Source organism: Heptranchias perlo, unplaced genomic scaffold (assembly GCF_035084215.1).
Source record: "Heptranchias perlo isolate sHepPer1 unplaced genomic scaffold, sHepPer1.hap1 HAP1_SCAFFOLD_43, whole genome shotgun sequence".
NCBI classification, from domain to species: Eukaryota; Metazoa; Chordata; class Chondrichthyes; order Hexanchiformes; family Hexanchidae; genus Heptranchias; species Heptranchias perlo.
In genome coordinates, this window is record NW_027139442.1 from 8,243,940 (window position 1) to 8,265,577 (window position 21,638).

The following is a 21,638-nucleotide window of genomic DNA, read 5'->3' on the forward strand; positions in this document are numbered from 1 at the left end:
ACTGACGGGAGAGGAAGAAACTGGAGGGAGGATTTCTCAAACCAATCCTGGAGAAACATGGGAGGAAAGAGTGAGTCGGTGTGTTTGTTGGGACCGTGTAGGATTAATCAGAGTGAAACTCTCGGTCACTGAGACGAACACCGAACGGCCCTGAGCTGCAAAACTGCAGATGGTACAACAGGCAAGAGAGGGTTAAAGGTGGCCCATTGCTTTTGTCACTCTCTGCACTGTCACTGAGTGTGGGATTAATAGAGTTTCTGTCTCTGGTACAATATCAGTGAGAGATGAGATTGCATCTTCTGTCTCTCCAACGGGATCTTCTGGGTGAAACGGAACTTTACAGGTCAGTTTGGAACTGGTACTGTGTATGTCTGTCTGTCACTGGGTCGCCACGCCCTCTCTCTCACCGTGTCTGTCGCCCTCTCTCACTCTCTGGTGCTGTATATCAAGGTGGGATACTGCTATTGAGCCTGATAGGAACACACTGATAGGAAGTGTAAGACTGACAGCGTGTTTCTCTCTCTCTCGCTCTCAATTGCTGGACATGAAGGTGGGATACTGTCCGATATAAAACAGGGAGAATGGAATTTCAGGGCCTCACTGTACCTCGGGATGTTGTCGGCTCCAGTTCAAGTTCATGGTCATAATCTCTTCACAGATTCAGGGCGAGAGTCCCTTTCAGACGGGAACACTGGCGGAAATCCGCCTCGTAACTCAAACTCCAACACATGAGACTCGAAATCAGCTGGAATAAAGTGTTTGTGAACTGCTGAACCCTTCTGCGAGGGGATGTGTGGGGAGATAGATTCTGGTCTGGGACTGAAATGGAAGGAGGCGGGTTGACTTGTTATAGAAGGGACTGTATTTAGGTAGGAATATTACTGACTGTTAATTGTAACGGGGCTTAATTAAAACCTCCGGGTTTCTGGGAATCCTTGAATATGAAGCCCGAGTTTGTAAGGGTTTGTGCGGAGAGCCCATATTTCGGTTCTATTATCGATAAACTATTTGAAATTGGCGGGTGGACAAAGGTGGAGGTGGTATTTTCTTTCTCACATCGTTACCAGGGCGATATGAGAGAGTAAACCAACTCAATATCAGAGTCACTTTGAACATATCCATCTACATTCATTATACCAGACTTCCGTGGAACTAAATTGCTCGCTGGTTTGGATGTTCCAGTTTTATTTTAAATCGTCTGTAATGTAATGCGGACAACACCTCACTAAACGAGCCCACGGGAGGGCTGTTTTGGGAAATAGAAAAGCATTGATCGATGCAATAGCTCTTCTGAGGTTTGGGTTGAGGCACTTTGTTGTTACATTTTCCTACGACTGAATTTTGGGTGCTTGATGCTGACACCGAGTGCCTGAAGTGGGACACGGTCCCTTCCCAGTAATAGAGATCCTGACCATGATGGGAGCAAACGTTCCAACTGAACAAAAATGATTTACGGTGTTGTTCGGGGTACATGGTCCATTCTAACCCCTTCATCCTGTGATCACCGTCTAATAGTCAAAGGCTGCCATTTTAGATCATTGCAATATTCCAAACCACATCTTATTTCAGGTTGTACAAAACTCGGTGCTGTTGCTTTAATTGTGGGGACCAACTCATTTGCACCCAGCCTCTGTATCCGCTCTCAGTCTCTCAACCCTTCCGGCTTTGTCCTTCTGTGAGGTGGAGCAGGTGACTCAGTCGCCGTTCCTTGCAGCTCTCATGTCTCAAAGTAGCACTTCTTCGAAAATGGATACAACCGTCTTTTTACTGCTCTTTGGTGAGTCGTGAAACAAATTTATACCAATTCCCGGTCTGAGTGGGCAACTATCAGCGGGAGAGTGAGACTGAGCCCGGCGGTATCCGATCTCCGGTATCTCAGTGGATTAACGCAACTCATAATTTTGTGTGGAGCCTTCTATACTGGAAAGCATTCAGAGCGTTTGCTTGCTTGTGTTGAATTCTCTGCGGGTAACGGTGAGGGGAGTGTAAAGGTGAGGGGACAATCTCTCTGCATATCGGTATTAAAGTATCTCGCATCGAGTTTGTCTTTGACAATTGAATCGATGAGAATCTGTCTGTTAACACCTACAGCTTTGACCAACAGTTGGTCACCGGACCTAATATCTCATTTAGCGGCTCGGTGTCACATTTTGTTTGATATCGCTCCTGTGAGGCGCCTTGAGACGGGTTGAAAACGGGTGATATTTGTCTCCCGATTGCCCAGTTACTGTCTACAGTGTAGGAGTAAGATTGATATGAAAGGAAAATTCAACGATCAACATCCACTGAGTTTGCCGATCTCTATCAAGGGGCGGGGGGAGGGGGATGGGTGGTAGCGGCGACACCATTGGGCTCAGTGCCCCAAAGCCATTGAATGAAATATGGGCCAAGTGTCGCCTTCTCGCATCTTATTGCATCTCGAACGAGCCCTGCTATTTCTGGCGGGGCAGTGGTTCTAGCTGGAATGCTCATGCAGAGAGCCGGCGTGGACTCGATGGGCCGAATGACCTCCTGTCGTGCAGTAACCTTCTCTGATTCTATGATTCCATGATACTATATGTTCCATGCTTGGAAGTGAGCATGCGCGTTAGGAGGGTGCAGTTAATGCAGGGGTCACCACGGCTGACCTCAGGGCAATCAACCCCTGCACTCAAACATGAGCAGATAATGCGGTGGGGTATTGAAGTGCGGCCGTAAGCAACTCCATTCGTGAATACACGTCTTTGTGAGAGATAGAGAGAAAAAGGAGAGAAGAAACATTTTAACACATTCAGTGGATAATTTAGTAAATATATTTTTTAGCTATTCCGTTGGTGTTGAGACATTTTTCCTTCTGTCAGAGGTTAAGTTCCTCTTTCTTTGAACTAACCCTCCTCTGAGTTGAAACCGCTGTCTTCCGCCATGAAGCCAACTGCTCTTACTGTTCTCTTCAGTACTGGCCATTTTCAGTTTGCTTGCTTATTTTTCATTCTCTATTCCGTCTTGCATCTCGATTTTAGGGGTTGTGTGATATTTATGAGCGTGTGTGTACTGTCTGTACAACTAAATGTTTCTGGTGAATAACTCAGGCGCATTCAGCTCGAGGAATTTATTTTAACTCCACTTCCTCCTTCAGTGTGCTAGAATTGACCATGTCACGAAGATATAGGTCTACACAGTGGGTGGAGACTAATGTTCCTCAATAAACAGAGTGCTGCAGCTGCAAGTTGGGCTCAGCATTAACCCCTTATCTCCAACTTTTCATGCTCTATTTTGTAATGAGACCCAAGGGCACCTAGTGATAATTACCATGGATTAATGGAATTAGTTACAAATTACACCTCTCGATAGACCTTATTTAGTTATGGTGGTGAAATGGAGAACAATGGGGCACCATCAAATATGTCCCATTATTGCTAACTTAGGAGATATTAGGTGCAACATTAAACATCTCTATCAATTTCAAGTGAATTCAATTCAATTTTATTAATAAATTAATGCCTGATAATCAGCGTGCTACTGCACCACTATTAGCGGTGGTTTTCAAATAATTAATTAATTATTCGGTTAAAAACCTATCAGAAAGTTTGCCACAGTGTATTTTCATTCAATATATTTCAACACATTCTTGATTCTGCTACACTGTTCTTACTGTCAGGGGTTCCCATTCTGTTTGAGTGTTGTCCCTAAATGGATCCCCTTAATTATAGCTTTGGAGATGTTAGTTGCAATATTAAATATTTTTATTTATTTTAGGTGTCATGAATTGTATTTTATTAATAAATGAATGCCTGAGAATATATCTTTTACTGCATCTCTAATATTTGTTGCTTTCAAAGAATTAATGAATATCACCATCGGTTGGAAGAAAATCAGAAAGATTGGCACAATGAATTTTCATTCAGTGTGTTTAAGCACATTTTTGTTCTGCTGACTGTCCTTACTGTCAGCGGTTAAACTTCCTCTTTGTCCGAGGTGAAGCGCTTCTGAGCTGAAACCACTGGCTTCCGTTCTAAGTATTTGATGTCACTGTTAAATTCTGCCTTCAATATTTTCAGATTCTTTACTTATTCATGTTCAATTTACTTCCTTCTTCCACACCGTTCACCCGAATTGTAACATTTGAAACAATGAGGTGATATTAGGTGTAATATTAAATATCTCTATCTATTTCAAGTGAATTCAATTCAATTTTGGTCTTAAATGAATGCCTGATAATCAGTGTTCGACTGCACCACTATTTTATAAGTATCGGTTCCCAGTGAGTTCAAACACCATTCTGTATTTATTATTTTGATGCCACCTCCTCCTTCAGTATGCTGGAGCTGACCATATCACAGATGTGGATCTGCACAGTGTGTGGAGACTAATGTCCTGAAATAAACACAGTACTACTGCTGCCCGTTGCTCAGAATCAAATAATCTAAGGTTTTAATCGCGTAGTTGGGGAGAGACTGTTTGCACTGGCAGGAGGGTCGGCATTTACCGTTTAATCTCCAACTACCACCTTCAAAGATTTGTGTATTTGTATCCCAGGTCTCTCTGTTCCTGCATCCACTATGCAATTTGATCATTTAGGTTATATTGCCACTTCTCAATCTTCTTTCCAAAATACATCACTTCACACTTCTCTACATTAAATGTGATCTGCCATGTATTTCCCCATTTCACCATTCTACCAATTTCCTCCTGAGCTCTGCCAATATCGTTCTCTCTGCTTACTAAAATTTCAAGTTGATAAGATTCATAGAATCATAGATTCTTACAACGTGGAAGGAGGCTTTTCGGCCCGTCGAGTCTATGCTGGCTCCTTGAACAAGCTATCCAAATTAGTAACACACCCCAATTATTTTCTCCATAACCATGCAAATTAGTCCCCTTCAATTACATGTCCAATTGCCCTTTGAAAGTTCCGATGGAATCTGCTTCCATCACCCTTTCAGGTAGTGTGTTCCAGATCTTCGAAAACCTCTTTATGTAAAATATTCTCCTCATTTCCCTCTAGTTCTTTTGCCAATTATTTGAAATCTGTGACCTCTGATTACAGACCACTTGCCAGCGGAAACAATTTCACTCTACTTGCTCTATCAAAGCCCCTCATTATTTTGAATACCTCTATTAGATCTGTCTTTGCACTTACCTGCTCGAAGGAGAACAACCCCAGCTTCTCCAATCTCTCCACATAACTGAAGTCCCTCATCCCTGGTATCATCCTGGTAAATCTCGTCTTAACCCTCTCCAAGACCTTGACATCCTTCCTAAAGTGTGGTGCCCAGAGTTGTACACTGCCAATGCTTCGGCCACTTCCTTGCAACCATCATAACCCACATCTCCTTAATTACTTCAAATCAAATTACTTCTGCGTTCCAACTTTGGAATAAACACTTTCAAACTCCCTGTTGCCTGGATTTTGACCCGCCATTTGTCATCATACTGCTGCGGCTGTGTAATTTCTCAACCACTCCCATTCCCCAACTGTTGATGCCTTTTCCCCGAGTAAAACGTTTACTCTCTTCCATCCTGATCGCTCCTGCTAGTTTAATTCCAAGGATTGCAGACTTCAGCAAATCTGGATCACAACTGGTTTAGCCATCCATCACCAGATATGGCTGACCCAGAACTAGAACAAGCACTATGTCCTCTCTGAAAACCGCCTGCTACTCCAGGATTACCCTGGGGACCAAAGATAAGCTCCAGCTTCTTTTGTCCACTACAAACAATCTCCATAAATCTCTTTCCGAGCCCTCTCCACATTCACCTCCAATAACAAATACGAGGACCTCGTGAAGTTCATGAAGTCTTACAGCACAGAGGAAGGCCATTCGGCTCGTCATGCATATGCCAGGTTTTAAATGAGCTATCAAATTAATCCCATTCTCCTGTTCTTCCACCATCAACATTTTTTCCCTTTTCAGCTTTCTATCCAATTCCCTTTTGAAAGTTACTATTGAATCTGCTTCCACCACGATTCCAGATCATAACAACTTGTGGCATAACAACATTTATCCTCATCTCCTCTGGTTCTTTTGCCAATTAATTTAATCTGTATCCTCTGGTTCCCGACCCTCCTGCCAGTGAAAACAGTTTCTCCCTACTCGATCAAAACCCCTCATAATTTTGAACACTCCTATTATATCTCCCCTTAACCTTCTCTGCTCTGAGGAGAACAATCCCAGTTTCTCTAGTCTCTCCACGTAACTGAAGTCACTAAGATTAAGACCATTCAGATGCCTCTGCTAAATCCCACAATTCCCAATATCACCACGGCCAACCTCTCCGAAGCCCCCACCCCCATCACACAGCCCTAATCCTGAGCGTTTTTCTAGTTTCCTTCCGATCTCCATACATGTACTTTCCGAGCTGAGCTTGCCCATTAGACCCACCTCCTGCTCCCTTGACCTTATTCAGAATAAACAGCTGACTACCCAACTTCAATTCCGGGCCCCAATCCAGCTGAAATTCTGAACGGTCAGTTTCCTCAGGTACTTCCTCCTCTTGCAAAACTGCCGTGAGACTGTTTGTTTCCTCTGCTTTCTCCCATTCTGTTTGAGTGCTGTCCCTAAATACATCCCCTTATTTATGGCATGGGAGATTTTAGTTGCAATATTAAATATTTCTATGTATATTAAGTGACTTGAATTGAATTTTATTAATAAATCAATGCCCAAGAATTAAATAATGATTTGAAATTAACTTTCGGTTGAAAGCATATCAGAAAGGTTAACACAGTGAATTTACTTTCAATATGTTTAACCTCAGGTTTCCGTTTTGTGCATTTGCTCTCACTGCTAACTTCAACCTGATGTTACATAGGATTATATCGAATTTACAGTATGGAAACAGGCCATTCGTCGTAACTAGCCTGTGCCGGTGTTTATGCTCCACGCGAGTCTCGCCCCATCCGATATCATCCAATCCTATCAGCATATCCTTCTACACCTTTATCTCTCATGTACCTATCCAGCTTCCCCTTAAAGGCATCTATACTACTCGTCTCAACTACTCCATGTGGTAGCGAGTTCCACATTCTAACCACTCTCTACGTAGTCCCAATTGGATTTATCAGTGAATATTTATATTTTGGGCCCCTGGATTTGGACTCTCTCACAACTGGAATCGTTCTTCTCTATATCTACCCTGTCAAGCCCTTTCATAATTTTGAAGACCTCTATCAAGTCACCTCTCAGCCTTCTCTTTTTTAGAGAAAAGATCCCCAGCCTGTTCAATCTTTCCTGATACGTAAAACCACTCAGTTCTGGTATCATTCTTGTTGATAATTTTTGCACCTTCTCCAGTGCCTCTGCATCCTTTTTATAATATGGATACACGAACTGTTCACAGTATTCTAAGTGTGGTCTAACCAAGGTTCTATACAAGTTTAACACAACTTCTCTGCTTTTCATTTCTATTCCTCTTGAAATGAACTCCAATGCTGTGTTTTCATTTTATGGCTTTGTTCACCTGCGTTACTTTTAATAATTTGTTAATATGATCCCTAGATCCGTTTACCCCTCTATCCCATTTCGACTCTCATTTTCCAAGGAATTTGTGACCTTCTTATTCCACCTACCAAAATATACCACACATTATTTTCAAATTCTTTTTAATTAGTCTGCGTTCTAAAGCGATGACACTCACATTGTGATATTCGTGACAGTGAGTTAAGTGTCTGTAAAAGTACCGGTTTCCAGTGGATTCTAACACCATTCACTTCTCATTATTTAGACTCCACGTCCTCCTTCAGCATGCTAGAGTTGACTGTAAGACCATGCGATCTGTAAAGATGCACAGTGTTTACCCACACAATCCACCCAGCTGCTTTCCATTTCTTTCAGTGACGGTTTCACTCAGTAACAAAATTGACCTTTGCGTATTTTGAATAAATTTTCACGCTGTTTTGTACCATCAGGCATTTTTTCATACCGGCCATAGATTATTGGAATTATTTACAAACGGACATCTCGATAGAATTTATTCAGTTATTGTGGTGGAATGTAGAACAAGGGGGCTCAATCTTAAAATTAGAGTTAGACAATTTGGAGTGAAAGCAGGAAGTACTTTTTCAAAGAAAGGTTAATGGAAATCTGCTAAACTCTGCATTTCTGCCTGATTAACTGCTCAAGTTCTGAAGTTGGAGTTGAATCAAAATGGGCCAGAATGCCACCAATTCAATCACACTGAGAAATATCCATAACACAATCCACAAAAATCAGTCTGTACATTGATCCTCTGAAGGTACTGTTTGTAGTATAACTAATTCATATTTTCTCATTTTAGTGATTTTTGGGGCTCGGCGGAGCGTTTCTCAAGGTTAGTGTTGAAGTTGTCTCTGAAGTAATGAAATTGAATGTTCTATACTGCTAAATCATTGAGTTTTGTTTTTATGTATGTTAAGTTAGTTGCTGTAACCAATTGTGTTGTGTCATTGGTAGCAGTAATACAGATCTGCATCTCAGCAGCTCTCATTGCGAAGGCACTATGGGATATGTCCGGTTTTCTGACAGTGCATCCATACTCTTTCTCTGTCGTGGGATTCAAAACTACACCAAAGCACTCCAGGTGGAATATGAGAACACAGGAACAGGAATAGATCATTCAGCCCCACGGGCCTATTCCTCCATTCAATTAGATCATGGCTGACTGTATCTTAACTCCATTTACCCACCTTGGTTCCGTATCCCTTAATACCTTTGCTTAACAAAAATCTATTACTCTCGGTTTTGAAATTTTCAATTGACAGCCAGCCTTAACAATTTTTGGGGGGAGAGAGTCCCAGATTTCCACTCCACTTTGTGTGAAGAATTGCTGCCTGACTTCACCCCTGAACGGCCTAGCTCTAATTTTAAAGTTATGCCCCCTTGTTCTGGACTCCCCCCAGCAGAGTAAATCGTCACACTCTATTTTTTTTATACGTTCATGGGATGTGGGCGTCACTGGCGGGGCCGGCATTTATTGCCCATCCCTAATTGCCCTTGAGAAGGTGGTGGTGAGCCGCCTTCTTGAACCGCTGCAGTCCTGTGGTGAAGGTCTTCCCACAGAGCTGTTAGGAAGGGAGTTCCAGGATTGTGCCCCAGCGACGATGAAGGAACGGCGATATATTTCCAAGTCGGGATGGCGTGTGACTTGGAGGGGAACGTGCAGGTGGTGTTGTTCCCATGTGCCTGCTGCCCTCGTCATTCTCGGTGGTAGAGGTCGCGGGTTTGGGAGGTGCTGTCCAAGAAGCCTTGGCGAGTTGCTTCATTGCATCCTGTGGATGGTACACATTGCAGTCACGCTGCGCTGATGGTGAAGGGAGTGAATGTTTACAGTGGTGGATTGGGTGCCAATCAAGCGGGTTGCTTTGTCCTGGATGGTGTCGAACTTCTTGAATGTTGTTGGAGCTGCACTCATCCAGGCAAGTGGAGTGTCTCCCATCACAGTCCTGATCTACCCTATCAAATACTTTAATCATCTTAAACACCTAAATTTGATCACCACTTAATCTTTTGCACTCAGCCTGGTCCACGAAACCTGTCCTCATAATTGAACCCTTTTATCCCCGTATCATTCTCGTGAATTTGCACTGCAACCCCTTCAAGGCGAATATATCCTCCCAGAGGCGGAGTTTTCAGAATTCAACGCAATACTCCAGATGCGGTCTAACCAGAGCGTTATACAACTATAGCATAAGTTCCACTCCTTTGTAATCCTGCACCCTTGAGAGAAATGCTATCATTCAATTAACCTTTTAAATTGTGTTTTGTCCCTGTCCTCTAGTTTTTAGTGATTTCCGCATATGAACTCCGAAATCTCTCCAGCCCTCCACAGTTCCTTGCTTCTCACTATTTGGAAAACCCACTAATCTATCTGTCTTAGCTCCAAAGTGGATGGCTTCACATTCCCCCATATTGAACTCCATCTGCCATAGATTTGCCCACTCACTGAATCTATCAATTTCCCTTTCCAAATTTCTGCTCCCTCCTACACAACTTAGTTTCGTCAGCAAACCTGGATATCCTACTCCAATACGAATTACCAATTCCTTCATAAAAGTCATTGGTAAATATAGTGAAAAGCTGAGGCCCCAGTACAGATCCCCGGAAGGCACTACAAGTCACGCCCTACCAATCGCTGTATTTAGCCATTTCTCCTCTCTGTCTCCTAGCTTTTAACCAATGCCCTACCCATCTCAATAGTTTGCCTCTAATTCCATGCACTTTCGCGGACAAATGCTCGACTTAATGTTAACATCACTTCTTTTGATCTAACCTGTGTTTCTTATTGTAAGCAATTCAAATAACGTTCGGCAAGAGCCAAGTATTGCCTGGATGATTTGAATGATAAATCTCTCATCTCCCCCAGATCCCTTTCCTGCTTCTCCGTGGTCTGTATTTCCCTCTTGTGTATTCCACCCCTCCCCAACGCCAGTAACTCAATGCATCACAACTCCTCGGCCTTCCTACTCTTTTGCTCTCCCAGGCTTGAATTCCTCGTAAGTCCACAGCTGCCCTCTCTGCCGCTCTTGGCATTCTCCAAACGTCCCATTGAGAGCTCTGTCAATCGTAACTTACGAACAGCATCACCAATACCATCGCCCCGTCCTCTTCTATTGCTGATCTTCCCACCCACCGCTCCCGCTGAGAGTTAACCTCACAAACGTCCTTCCCGTCTCACTTACCGCTCCCCCCCACCCCGACTCCACTACCCGCTTAGACTCTTCAGTGGATCGATCACCACTCCTTCTCATTTACATCCAGAATATCGGTTCACTCGCCAACAAGGCCCTTCTCATCCGTGTGGATGATTGTGGGATTGTGTTGACCTACTGGTTTTGACTGAGATCTGCCTTGTAATGTTGCCATCCAAGCCCCACAATCTATTTCCTGGAAGCCTGTAGGGTACAGTTCTGGGACCAGGCTGCACGGTTACTGTCTCAGAAACAATGAAATCAGAAACTTATCCTAGTGGCGGATGGATCTTAAGGGCTAATTTTAACCTAATCCGCCTGTCGAGAAACTGACTGGATCGGGCACAAAGCTGGTTGTGCGTCCCGCTCGAGTCATGGAAAGTAATATAGGGCAGGGTGTTAAACTGGCGTTCCACCCGATCCTGTGGTTTTCCCGCCAGGCGGGTTAGGTTAAAATTAATCCCATGTGAGAGGCAAACAGGCAGCTGCGCCGTGCAACTGATTTGATACAGAGAGCGGTGTCCCTTCACACAACGCCTGTATCATAGTATCTCTTTGAGAGAGTCTCTTCATTCAGAGCCTGTATCACATATCTCTTTGAGAGAGCATTCCCTTCATACAGAGCCTGTATCACTGTATCTCTTTGAGAGAGGAGTCTCTTCGTACAGAGCCTGTATCACAGTATCTCTTTGAGAGAGGAGTCTCTTCATACAGAGCATGCATCACTGTATCTATTTGAGAGAGGAGTTTCTTCATACAGAGCCTGTATCACTGTATCTTGTTGTGAGAGGTTTCCCTTCACACAGAGTTTGTATCATTGTACCTCATTGAGAGAGGTGTCTGTTCACACTGTAACTCACTGAGAGAGGGGTCATTTTAACTTAACGGGCCGGCGAGAATTGAGTCCAACTCCGATTTTACGGCCTGGCCGATTTTACTCTTCTATTGAAGTCAATGTAGAGTAAAAATCGCGCAGGGTGTAAAACGGGCGTCCGACCCGATCTCGTTTATTACACGGCCAGGATGATTAGGTTAAAATTAAAGTTAGACAAATGCGAAGAAGAATGTAAAGGCAGCAGAGACGACTCAATCAGGCCTGTATCAGAATGATTGCACTTAACTTCCCATGAATGAAATCGTTTTTATTCTTCAGTTTCCTTCGTCAAACCGACCCTGTCGATGGATCCATCATGGAGTGTAATTCTACTTGGGGAAGAAGTTTCACTCACCTGTCACTTCCCTCATAGCAAATGCATTGTTGATTTCTACTGAAATAACGAAAAAACAAAAAACAAACGTTAACTATACCGCTATAACAAAGGATGATGGAGGGTTAAAGCAGAAAGGCAGCATCAGCTACAGGTGTAAATACTCAAAATACTTCGAGAATGACGGCAGCTGGGCATTTTCACCACCCAGTGACGACGTGTGGTTAAATTTAACAGGTAAGGGAGGCTCGCCTAAAATCTTTGTGGCCAGTTAAGACTTTTATGTAAATACTGTTGTTAGTGTGTAGCGACAGCGACTGAGGTGTGTAATTGTACACGGGGAATTCCAGCTGACAGGAGAATGTGTAAAATTTGTTTTTACAAAACGAATGTTATCTTAACCTCAATCAATCTATCTCATTGAGAGAGTCTGGTTCACTGTATCTAACTGAGAGAGGTGACCCTTCACACACAGAGTGTATCATTTTATCTCACTGGGAAAGATGTCTCTTCACACAGTGCCTGTATCGCTTTACCTCTTTGAGAGAGGTGTCCCTTGACACAGAGAGTGTATCATTGTATCTCACCGGGTGAGGTGTCTCTTCACACAGAGCCTGTATCAATATTTATTTGAAAGACGTGTCCGTAAACACAGAGCATTACACAGAATCATACAGCACAGAAGGAGGCCATTAGGGCCATCAAGCCTGTGCCAGCTCTTTGAAAGAGCTATCCAATTATTCCCACTCTGTTGCTCTTTGCCCGGAATCCTGCAAATGTTTCCTTTTCAAGAAAAATAAATATCCTTTTGAAAGTTATTACTGAATCTGACTCCACCGCCCTTTCAGGTAATGGATTCCAGAAGATAACAACTCGCTGCCTAAGATAATGTCTCCTCATCTCCCCTCTTGTTCTTTTGTCAATTATCTTCAATCTGTGCCCTCTGGTTACCGACCCTTCTGCCCGTGGAAACAGTTTCTCCCCATCTATTCTATCAAAACCCTTCATCATTTTGAACACCTCAATTAAATTTCTCCTCAACCTTCTCTGCTGCCTTGAGAACAGTCCCAGCTTCTCCAATCTCTCCGCGTAACTGAAGTCCATCATCCCTGGTGTCATTCTGGCAAATCTCCTGTGCACCCTCTCAAAGGCGAGTGTGTTTTTTCCTCCATCGATTTGACCCATTCAAAACAGTTCTTATTTGCTCGATGTATTCTATTAATTACAGATAAACTGCCAAAGCCCACAGTCTCTATGGACCCGGCCGCTGGTGTCGTGACAGAGGGAGAGAGGGTTCGGATTAACTGCACTGCCAGATAGTCCGCGAACAGGGCCAGCTTGGACAGACAAGGAAACGAGAATCCCATTGATATACGGGATGTCTCAGCCTCCAAGCGATCAATCATCTTCAATATCGCAGACCCCGACCCAACTGACGGAGGAGCCTACACATGTGCCATTGAGAAAACGGTAAAGGGGAAAGAATATATCTCGCCCCGCAGTGACCCGGTGCATTTAACTGTGAACGGTGAGTCATATGTTTAACATCATGTAAATGTATAACTGAGCCTTGCAATCAAAGTAAACTTTGTAACTTCATATTGGGGGGGGGGGGGGTGTAAACTAACTTGGCAGGGGGATGGGATACAGAGTGGAGCTACAATAGGGGGTGATGTGCAGCCAAATATAGAGAAAAAAACAAGTCAGCTTGGAAGACAGGGCAAATATGTGAGGGCAAGGCTGGATGGCATCTATTTTAATGCAAGGAGTCTTGCGAATAAGGTGGATGAACTGAAGGTGTTGATAAACACATGGGAGTATGATATTGTTGCTGTCACAGAGACATGGTTGAGGGAGGGGCAAGACTGGCAGCTCAATATTCCGGGGTACAGAATCTTCAGGCGAGACAGAGGGGGAGGTATAAGAGGAGGGGGTTCGCAATATTAATTAAAGAATCAATTACTGCCATAAGGAGGGGTGATATATTAGCAGGTTCCTCTAATGAGGCCATATGGGTGGAGCTTAAAAACAAAAAGGGGGCAAGCACTTTGATGGGAGTGTACTATGGGCCCCCAAACAGTCAGGGGGAGATAGAGGAACAGATATGTAGGCAAATCTCAGAAAATTGTGCAAATAATAGGGTAATAATAGTGGGGGATTTCAACTTCCCCAATATTAACTGGGATACTCAGAGTGTAAAAGGCTTAGAGGGTACAAAATTCTTAACGTGCATCCAGGAGAGCTTTTTGAGCCAGCATGTAGAAAGTCCGACAAGAGAGGGGGCGGTACTGGACCGAATTCGAGGGAATGTGGCCGGCCAAGTGGAAGAAGTGCTCGTAGGTGAGCACTTTGGTGACAGTGACCATAATTCGGTGAGATTTAAGGTGGTCATGGATAAGGACAGGGAGGGGCCGGAAATAAAGGTTCTAAATTGGGGGAAGGCCGATTTTAATAGGATAAGGCAGGATCTGGCCAAAATGGACTGGGATCAGCTGCTTGTAGGAAAATCCGCATCGGAGCAATGGGAGTCTTTCAGAAGGGAGATTGAGACCAAACAATGGCAACATGTTCCCGTAAAGGTCAAGGGTGGTTCCAAGAACTCCAGGGAACCTTGGATGTCAGGGGATATACGAGATTGGATTAGGAAAAAAAGGAGTGCTTTTGGCAGATACAAAAGGCTAAAGACGGAGGAAGCCCTAGAGGAGTACAAAAAGTGCAGGGGGATATTTAAAAAAGAAATTAGGAGATCAAGGAGGGGCCATGAAATAACACTGGGGAGCAAAATAAAGGAAAATCCTAAGATGTTTTGTTAGTATATTAAGGGTAAGAGGATGACTAGGGAAAAAATAGGGCCCATTAGGGACAAAAATGGCAATCTGTGTGTGGAGCCGGCAGATGTAGGAGGGGTTCTAAATGAATTTTTTGCATCTGTTTTCACTATGGAGAAGGACGATGTAGACATAGAAATACGGCAGGGGGACTGTGATATACTCGAACATATTAACATCGAGCGGGAGGAGGTATTGGCGGTTTTAGCAGGCCTAAAAATGGATAAATCCCCAGGCCCGGACGAAATGTATCCCAGGCTCCTGTGTGAGGCAAAGGAGGAGATTGCGGGGGCTCTGACACCTCTCTGGCCACAGGGGATGTGCCAGAGGTCTGGAGAACCGCTAATGTAATACCATTATTCAAGAAGGGGAGTAGGGAAAAACCGGGGAACTACAGGCCAGTGAGCCTAACATCAGTGGTAGGAAAATTATTGGAAAAAATTCTGAAGGACAAAATTAGTCTCCACTTGGAGAAGCAAGGATTAATCAGGGATAGTCAACATGGCTTTGTCAAGGGAAGATCATGTCTGACTAATTTGATTGAATTTTTTGACGGGGTGACGAGGCGTGTGGATGAGGGTAACGCAGTGGATGTGGTATACATGGATTTCAGTAAGGCCTTCGATAAAGTCCCCCACAGGAGACTGGTCAAGAAGGTACGAGCCCATGGAATCCAGGGTGCGTTGGCACTTTGGATACAAAACTGGCATAGTGGCAGAAGGCAGAGGGTGATGGTCGAAGGTTGTTTTTGTGACTGGAAGCCTGTGGCCAGTGGGGTACCACAGGGATCGGTGCTGGATCCCTTGCTGTTTGTGGTCTACATTAATGACTTGGATATGAATGTAAAAGGTATGATCAGTAAGTTCGCTGATGATACAAAGATTGGTAGGGTGGTAAATAGCGAGGAGGATAGCCTCAGTCTGCAGGACGATACAGATGGGTTGGTCAGATGGGGGGAACAGTGGCAAATGGAATTTAACCCGGAAAAGTGCGAGGTGATGCACTTTGGAGGGACTAACAAGGCAAGGGAATACACAATGAATGGGAGGACCCTAGGCAAGACAAAGGGTCAGAGTGATTTTGGTGTGCAAGTTCACAGATCCCTGAAGGCGGCGGAACAGGTAGATAAGGTGGTAAAGAAGGCATATGGGATACTTGCCTTTATTTGCCGAGGCATAGAATATAAGAGCAAGGAGGTTATGATGGAGCTGTATAAAACACTGGTTAGGCCACAGCTGGAGTACTGTGTGCAGTTCTGGTCGCCACACTACAGGAAGGATGTGATCGCTTTGGAGAGGGTGCAGAGGAGATTCACCAGAATGTTACCAGGGCTGGAGCGCTTCAGCTATGAAGAGAGACTGGGAAGATTGGGTTTGTTTTCCTTGGAGCAGAGGAGGCTGAGGGGGGACATGATTGAGGTGTACAAAATTATGAGGGGCACAGATAGGATGGATACTAAGGAGCTTTTTCCCTTCGTTGAGGGTTCTATAACAAGGGGACATAGATTCAAGGTAAAAGGCGGGAGGTTTGGAGGGGATTTTAGAAAGAACTTTTTCACCCAGAGGGTGGTTGGAGTCTGGAACTCACTGTCTGAAAGGGTTGTGGAGGCAGGAACCCTCACAACATTCAAGAAGCATTTGGATGAGCACTTGAAATGCCATAGCATACAAGGCTACGGACCAAATGCTGGAATATGGGATTAGAGTAGACAGGGCTGATGGCCGGCGCGGACACGATGGGCCGAAGGGCCTCTATCCGTGCTGTATAACTCTATGACTCTATGACTCTATGACTCTATGACCTCCAGGTATATTCAATATACCATACCTCCTGATAAATTCAATACACCAGGCCTCCAGGTATATTCAATACACCAGACCTCAGTATATATTCAATTTCCCATACCGCCGGATAAATTCAATATACCAGACCGCCGGGTACATTCAATACACCAGACCTCCGTGCATATTCAATATACCAGACCTCCGTGTATATTCAATATACCATACCTCCGTATAAATTCAATGTACCAGACCTCCGGGTATATTCAATATACCACACCTCCGGGTACAGTCAATACACCAGACCTCTGGGCATAGTCAATATACCAGACTTCCAGGTATATTCAATACACAAGACCTCCATGTATAATCTATGTACAGACTTCTGGATAGATTCAATATACGAGACCTCTGGGTTTATTCAATATGCCAGACCTCCGTGCAACAAATTTCCTACCGATTGTGGATATTCCAGTTTTATTTTTAATCAACTGTAACGTGAAATGGGCAATGATTCCAGAGCAATCTGCATTTCACTAAAAGAGCCCACAGAAAGAGTGTTTTGAGAAAAAGCAAAACAATTACCGATAGAGCAGGGAGCGCTCTTCTGTGGATTGGGTCGAGGCACTTTGTTGTTGCATTTTGCTGTCCTGCACATGACGTTTGGGTGCTAGATGCTCAAACTGAGAGCCTGAAGTGGGATATGGTTCCTTCCCAGCACTGGAGTTTCTGACCATGATGAGAGCAAAGGTTCTGACTAAACACAACTGATTTCCGGTGTTGTTCTGAATACATACTCCATTCTAGCCCCTTCATCCTGTAATCACTGCATAATATTCAAAGGTTGCCACGTTAGACCGTTGCAATGTTACAATCCAAATTTTATTCCAGGTTGTTCAAAACTCAGCGCTGTCGCTTTAATTGTGGGGATCAACTCACTTCCTCCCAGCCTCTTCTTCCGGTCTGATTTTATCAACGCTTCCGAGTTGTTCTTCTGGGAGGTGGAGTATGTGACTCAGTCGCTGTTCCTCACAGTGCTCATGTCTCAAAATAGCTCTTGTTAGAAAATGGATACAGCCGCCTTTTTACTGCCGTTTGGTGAGTCATGAAACAATTTTATACCAAAGTTATCGGATTCCCGGACTGTGAGACAGCTGAGTGGTCAAATGTAAGCGCGAGAGTGGGACTGAGCTTGGCGGTGTCCGATCTCCTGGAGCTCAGTGGGTTAAAGCAGCTCGTAGTTTGGTGTGGAGCCCTTCGATTGGACAGCTAATGGAGCGGTCACTTCCTTGTCCTGAATTCTCAGTGGGTAACGGTGAGGGATTGCAGCTGGTATTAATTTTCGAGAAAGGGGAGCGATTTAGGGCGGAGAGAGAGTGCCCGCTGCTGATCGTTACCTCGTGGCCCCGGTTGTAAAGTGTTGATTAGTGGATGTCCGCTGAGGACACTGCCAGATTCCGTGCACACACCTTCTGTTTTCAAACTGTTCGCGGACAAACAGCGTCTGAGCTCAGAGGTGAAAAGTGTCCATTCTGCCGAAGGAGAAAACTGATAGACGCCGCCCTTAGAACCGTGTTCCAGGGTGAGTCGCCTCCTTCAAAATAGAAAGGGGAAAGAATGGAAAAATGGAGAAAAAACGGCCAGGTTTCTGTCCGATAATGCACGATTTGAGAATCCCTACGTGGTCAGTTTTTGGTAAAATATTAAGATGCCTATGTGGCAAAGAAGCAGAATGCAAAATGGTTAGAAAGGGTTAATTAGTTAGTAACTGAGATTGATACAAGTGGCCTGGCCCTCCTGCTGGGCCATATGTTTGCTTAGTCAGCAGGCCTGCATTGTCTTATCAATGATAGGTCTTTGATGTGAGTCAAGGACTGGTCTGAATGTCTCCATGTTTATGGCAGATCAATATAGGTAACGAGCTTAGCCAAAGTTGAAAGACATTCCAGGTTGGGAGATAAGGAACAGAAGGGACAGGGAAGAACATTCCAAGTTGGAAAGTGAGGAAGTTATCCCCTTTGATGTCTAACAGCAGCATGGTCAGCACATGGACGATTTATGATTGGCCGGAAATAATGTAACCTCGCATGGCAACCTGTGCCCGGCGTATGATTGGTGTTGACCCTCGTTAAGTATGTTCCAACCCCTATTCATCTGTATAAAAACGTGTGGATTTCTGTATGTTTTTGTTCTTGCTCTGCCAGCATAGAGGGACTCTATCAGGAGTCCAAATCAATGCTGCAGACTAAGAACCCTGCTATTAAAGTTGTGCTGAATTTTAAAATGTATTCGACTTCAGTTATTACTGAACCAGACTGAGGGGAAAGAATCCGGATCGTCAGATTGAGGCTCTTGACGTTTGAGGTTTCACAGGAGATTTAAGCTGAAATCAATATTGTTCTATCGGTTCTATAACTCACTGGTACATTTGCTGCACAGGGCAGCGAAATCGGGCGAGGCGAAGATTCGCTCTCAGACCATCGTGTGCTGCTGGCAAAGTTCAATTTTACCCCCATTATATCGAAGACCTTCCTCCTTCAGATCGTCACTAAACAGCCTTTAGTCTCGTTTTTTGGACAATTGAAGCTATGAGAAACAGTCTGTCCCTGTGTTATGTTGGCGCCAATTGTGTAACTTGTTAAAAATATCTTAAGCAGAAACTTTGGGATTTGGACAAAAATTGAATTTTATAAGGAGAAAATGAGAAATATTATTCTCTCGATAGCATAGCCAGTGTTTGCTATGCAGTAGAATGTATTTCAAAGGAAGATCCAACAATGAAAATCCACTCCTTGCTGGATTCGCTGATCTCAGTCAGGGGGAGGTAGTGGCGCTACCATCGGGCTCAGTGCCCCTACGCCACTGAATGATCTGTCGGCCAACTGTCTCTTTTTTGCTCCTTGTTATCTGTTCCATGCTGGAAAGTGAGCATGCGCATCAGGAGGGTGACGTTATGCCAGAGTCACCACTGCTGCCATCAGGTCAAGCAACCGGCTCACTGTGTGCACTCAAACATGAACAGATAATGTGGTGGGTATTGGCGGGTGGCCGCGGTGTTCAAATCCCTTCGTAAAAACGCGTCTTCAGGGGAGTTAGAAAGAGAAAGGTAGAATACAAACTTTAGCGCAGTCAGTCGATATTTAATTAAATGAGTAAACATATTTTTATCTATTACTTTCGGTCTGATACATTTTGTCAGCGGCTAAGTTCCTCTTTCCTTGAACTAACCCTCCCTGAGTTGAAACCGCTGTCTTCCGTTATGTCGTCAACTTCTATTACTCTTTCATCAGTACTGACCATTTACAGTTTGTTTGCTAATTTTTCATTCTCTATTCCATCGTGCATGTCAATTTCAGGCTCTTTGTGATGTTTGTGAGCTTGTTTGTACTATCTGTGCAACGAAAAGTTTCTGTTGAATAATTTTGAGGCATAATGAAGAGTTCCGATCCAGGAATTTATTTTAACTTCATTTCCTCCTTCAGTGTACTAGGATTGGCCATGTCAGTAAGATGTAGATTTACAGAATGGGTGGAGACTAATGTCCCTCAATAAACATAGTGCTGCAGTTACGAGTGAGGCTCAGCTTTAAACCCTTATCCGCAACTTGTCCAATCTCATTTCCTACCTTTAATGCATCCATCCATTCCAAAATGGAGCTCCGGCTCTTGCATTACAATTCTTTCGCGGTGCGGACGCCTGTGGAGATGTGTAAAGATGCACATTGTTTGCACACAAATTCCACCCAGCTGCTTGCCATTGTCTTTCAGTGACGTTTTAAATCAGGTACAAAATGGGCCTTTTGTGTATTTCGAACAACTTTTCATGCTGTTTCGTGTCATTAGGCCCCAGTGCACCTATTGATACTTAACCATGGATTATTGGAATTATATGCAAATAAACAGCTCAATCGGCCATAGTCAGTTATGGTGAGGAAATGGTGTACAATGGGGCACAATCTAATATGTCCCCTTATTTACAACTTAGCAGGGGTGGAATTTCAAAAATCAGTATGCATTTTAAGTGAATTAAATTGAATTTTTAAATAAATGAATGCCTGACAAACAGTCTGCTACTGGAACACGTGTCATCACGTATCATCTACAAACTTTGAAATTATACCGTTTAATCCCAGGTCCATGTCATTAATATCAATAACTTGACTCCCTCCCTCAATAGCCCAGACTCCACCTTATCAAACAGAGTTAGATTTTCATGTGATGCACATACTAATGTCTTCCAGGCAAAATGGTTCGGAAGCTGTCTTTCGTGTTCAACATTTAAGAATTTAAGAACAGAAGAACATAACAAGTGGGAGCAGGAGTAGGCCATACGGCCCTTCGAGCCTGTTCCATCATTCATTCAGATCATGGCTGATCTTTGAACTCAACTCCACTTTCTCGCCCGATCCCCGTATCCCTTGATTCCCTTAGAGGGAAAAAAATCTATAGATCTCAGCCGTGAATATATTCAACGACTGAGCATACCAAGCAATCTGTGATAGAGAATTCCAAAGACTCACAATCATCTGAGTGAAGAAATGTTTCCTCATCTCAGTTCTAAATGGCTGACACCTTATCATGAGACGCTATCCCCTAGTTCTATAATCTCCAGCCAGGGGAAACAGCCTTTCAGCATCCACCCTGTCAAGCTCTCTCAGAACCTTTTATGTTTCAATGAGATCATCTCTCATTCTTCTCAACTCCAGAGAGTATAGGCCCATTGCACTCAATCTCTCCTCATGGGACAATCCTCTCAATCTTGTGAACCCTCGTTGCACCCCCTCCAGGGAAAATATATCCTTCCTTAGATAAAGAGAACTACCCAGTACACAGTACTCAGGTGTGTTCTCATCAAAGCCCTGTACAATTGCAGCAAGACTTCCTTACTCTTGTATTCCAACCTCCTCGCAATTAAGGCCAACATTCCACTTGTCTTCCTAATTTCTTGCTGTATCTGAATGTTAACTTTCTGTGTTTCGTGTTCAAGGAAATCCAAATCCCTCTGAACACCAAAATTTAATAGTTTCTCACCATTAAAAAAAATCTGTTTTTCTATTCATCCTAGCGAAGTGAATAATCTCACATTTCCTCATATTATAATCCATCTGCCACCTTCTTGTCCACTCACTTAATCTGTCTGTATCCCTTTTAATATTTAGATACTAATATTTACTTAT

The 21,638-nt window shown here is 43.7% G+C and overlaps 1 long non-coding RNA gene across 1 annotated transcript; it reads left to right on the forward strand.

Annotated features, from left to right (window-relative positions):
• Positions 1-272: 272 nt before the first annotated feature.
• Positions 273-11,827, forward strand: LOC137312614 (uncharacterized). The gene is made up of 3 exons (XR_010960756.1): positions 273-343; positions 8,257-8,289; positions 11,799-11,827. It is a non-coding gene; the product is annotated as an uncharacterized lncRNA (long non-coding RNA).
• The last annotated feature ends 9,811 nt before the right edge of the window (positions 11,828-21,638 follow it).